This window comes from Solanum lycopersicum, chromosome 2, assembly GCF_036512215.1.
Source record: "Solanum lycopersicum chromosome 2, SLM_r2.1".
NCBI classification, from domain to species: Eukaryota; Viridiplantae; Streptophyta; class Magnoliopsida; order Solanales; family Solanaceae; genus Solanum; species Solanum lycopersicum.
The window spans coordinates 37,965,423-37,969,810 of NC_090801.1; the positions used below are offsets into that span (position 1 = coordinate 37,965,423).

General features: G+C 32.4%; 1 pseudogene; it reads left to right on the forward strand.

Moving 5' to 3' along the window:
* The first annotated feature begins 2,430 nt into the window (after window positions 1–2,430).
* On the forward strand, window positions 2,431–2,933 carry LOC138342326 (uncharacterized; annotated as a pseudogene).
* Window positions 2,934–4,388: the final 1,455 nt, after the last annotated feature.

A 4,388-nucleotide genomic window follows, 5' to 3' on the forward strand; every position in this document is an offset into this window, starting at 1 on the left:
ATATTAGGTCACCTTCCTAGGACTTCCTAAGGAGCTACTTGTGCAATGTCTAGATGCGTTCCTTACTTACATCTATCCTAAGTAACATACCTTAAGTCCTCCTAGTTAGCATCCCATTCATTTACTTGAATTGTCCATTTTATTTTAGGGTAAATATAGCCTTAACAGATATTAAGACCATGGGTTATAAACATGAAATTTGGTGTTGTAGATTCTTACACCCATAGAAGGTGTTCTTACCTAGACAATGTACAACATTTACACAAGCTAGCATAATAAGTTCTATAACATGGCTAGATCCTATGTGGCAATCATAGTTATGAAACATTGAGGTACATGTGAAAACTCTGTGTATGCCAAGATTAGGTATTGTAGGTATGCTCTTATGGAAACCCTATTTATGCCCATTGGGGAATTATTGTTATCCACCTCATGAGATTTATGATGACCTACGTTTCTAAATTTGAAAGGGACACACACTCATATTCAAGTTCACTCGGTGCTAAGCTAAGCTCCCTTTATTGAATAATTTCATTAACATTACTTTAAAAAATTTAGGCTTAGGAGATTCACTCCCTATATGCTTAGCTCATAGTTTATAGATGAGAAGTACTTTCATCAACATATATCATGTGAGAAAATCCTTTCAAATGGACATATAATATGCATTGGCACTTATGTAGTTAAGGATACACTTGAACAGAACTTTCAAGGCTCCTCTATTTACTATGTCATCATTCATGTGTGTGTGTACATATATGTGAGAAAACATTTCACATAACACTTTAATTCAAACATTTTCATACATAGTTATTCATATATATAGCAACCAAAACTAGAACTATCCTATCAAGGTTCAGATGTGAAATGCATGGGATTAGTACAAGAATGCATTAAGTATAGAAACCATAACATACTCCACATACATATACTTTACATGCATAGTAGTAGACACTAGAGAATATGAGAACTACCTTTCATTTAGACACCATGACCTACACTACTTGTAACATGCATGTAAAGTGAGTATGTGTATACATTGGTCAACATGATCACATATTGGCTATCAATAACACATTGAGGCTGAAACCCTCTTAGACCATAAGAATATATCAAGCATAAACCGCACAACACACAATTGCATAGGAGATAATCCAACTTAATATTACACTTAAGACTCCTAACTTGTGCTAGTCATGAATTTATATAGGGGTACATAGGTAAGGAATTATCAACCATATTAACTCATGAATGGAAGAATTTATACTTCAACCTAACATGGATATACATATGCTTACACAATAGACATACAACCTAAATTCACTACACCATTTTCGGCCTATAGCAACACCATGTAAGTGTAGCCTAAACTAGCAAAAAGTTTGGCCATTGATAAAAGGCTACACTTTTGGACATTCAGCAACACTTTTTAGGGGCTGCCCAAAAGAAGCGTAACCTTTGACATTACGTAACACTTTTTAAATGTTGCCATCTTCGGCTACACTTATAAAGCGTAGCAAAATAGGTATAAGGGCACGCTTTGAAGAAGTGAATTAGCAACACCTATTTTTTGTTACACTACACTTAAAAGTGTTGCCTTTTCAGATTTATTGGTCACACTTAAAAAGTTTTTCCTTTTATTGGTAATCTATTGCAACATTTATAAAGTGTAACTTTATATGTCATCTATTGCAACACTTATAGAGTGTTACTTTATATCTCATCTATAGCAACACTTATACAGTGTTGATTTTATATCTCATGTAGAGCAACACTTACAAATTGTAACTTTATATCTACCTAAATCAACACTTGCAAAGTGTAACTTTATATCTACCTAGAGAAACACTTTCAAAGTGTAACTTTTTATCTACCTAGAGCAACACTTACAAAGTGTAACTTCAACATTTATAAGCCTACATGTAGCACAAATATACATAATATATTTACATACATACATGTGATCTAAAATACAAAATGAACTAATCATTAAATTGAAGCTATATATTTCAAATAAACTTCCAGAAATATTTCATGTACAACCAAAACATCGAAAGTGATTGCTTAAAGATCTCTAATATAAACAAGTTCCAAAAAACCAAAAGTGTCATTCAAACGTATATGACAACAGTACAAAAATTTCCCTAATATGGAAGAGCCAAAATATTCTAAAGGTTCAGTAAATATAGGTACTCCATTCCCTAAGCCCCTAGATAATATTGTTGTTTAGGATGTTGCTGATATGGCTGGAAAGGACACTCTAATTTGCAGGAAAAGAAATTTACAGGGAGGGATGAAATGAGACTTTTTTTGTAGGAGGTTATGGATAGTACTTTTCACTATAATGAAGCCCATGTTACTGTTATTTCAAGTTCAAAAAATACAAATAGTGAACAAAAAAGACATACACAAAAAATACAGGCAGGAGAAATGTTTAGTAAGAAGAGAAGGAATGCTATGAAAAGACACAAACAAAATCTTGAACAAGGTAATGATTTAACAAACAGTGAACAAATAATACAGGATCAAGCTGCAAGAATATCCCATGAAAATTTTCCTTTCCAATTTTCTCTGCCTTGTCTGTAGTTTAATATAGCCACAACCTCCTCGCAGAGAAAGAAATCAACTTTCTTAATTATCTTTTATCGCGAAAATACCCCTGCTATAATCTTGTTTTCGGGCTTGAAACACATTACTATTCTCAAATTTTAACAATCAATAGGGGTGGATTCACTATCTTTTTTGAGGACTACCTCATGAAAATCAAACTTTATAACTCCATGAGTAATGTTGATAGTACTCGAATTCACAGAGTAAAGTATCAAACAATTGCTAAAGATGCATACATGATTTGATCGAATCAGAAAGACTGCTACATCAACAAAGTGTACATTTATGTCACTTGTTACAAATGTTCCCAAGGAAGTGTATGAAGTAAAGTAGGATTTGATGATTTTTGATTGACCAAAAGTAGTTTTCTGGGATTTTAACATACTAGTAAAACCAAATGCAACAACATTTTGGCGTGCATAATTGAACATATTTTGTCTGCTATTGTAGAAAAAATCTTTTGTTTGCTTTTAGATCTAGACACACAACTTATGTTTATTTCATTACGATAATCTTCCCTTAATTATCTCGAGAACACATCTTAATTATCTCTTTGTAAATTAGCTCCCTTATATACATGTTTTAACATCAAGGATTCCTTTATTCATTGATATTTTCAAGCATGAGGTTGAATCTCGCCATTTGAATGTTAAATAGTATATACATTTCAAAAATGGAGAAGATGAAGGATATGGTACACAAGAAATTAGGGATGTAAAATTTGTGGACTAAACTTAGAAAAGTAAAAATAAGTTTTGCATTTCATTACCAAGAACACCAACTAAACTAGAAGAAAAACTATATTGACACAATTAACAGAGAATTTGAAATACAAAATACCTTTTGAAGAACCGAATCTTGAGCTGACCCCGAAGAATATGGAAGATTTATGCTTCTTACAGCTTGTGCGCTACTTGCATCAATAGGTGAAGCAAGGTTATATCCAACACACCCTGGTATATCTTGAAAATTCAATCAAGGGTTGTTTTGCAGCAATTGAGTGAATAAATGTCGCATTTCTTCTCTCAATTCTTACTTTAGAGAAGTAATATCATTGGCATGCTTTTGTTTTAGATTGTTAATTTCCTCATCTTTCTTCAAAGAACTTGTTGTTACTGATCTACCATAGCACCTAACTCGACCAGGCTACTCCTTTCCAAATACTGCCCTAAATGCATTATCAGTTGTTTCCCCAGAACTTTGGCGATTTTGAAGTTCAGCCTATTGAATAAATTTTGAATCCATAGTGAATTGTAAGTACTATTTCATTTCCAATCTTATGATAGCGGTCAAGAATTAAAACATTATGAGAACTTTTCGTACAAAATAATTAAACAATGTCAACAAATAATTGATATCTCCTCTAACTTGCACAAGAAGAAGAAGAAGAAGAAGGCATACATGATTAAAATTTAATGTAGTCAACCTCCCCACAATATAAATTTTAACTCTGAATAAAGTTCACTAATAATCCTCTTTGAAAAACTTACCATTGCAACTTGGGTAACAGCCTGGATTTCCTTTCCCGTCTTGGTACGAGTTACAATAAATATTTTAGGGTTGATGGTTCTTCGTTGTTGTCTTTGGCTGCATGCTACATATTATATCAAAAGAAATTTCAAAAAATTAGTAAGTTATTATAAAGTACAAAAAAATGAAAATCAAATTTTCTATGAAATGTCAGCTAAGTATTACAAATGCCACGCGTACTCTAGAAAAATTAATAGGTCCCATTCAATGCCTCCACTTTTGTTTTTTCCTGTTTTAAGAATTCATCT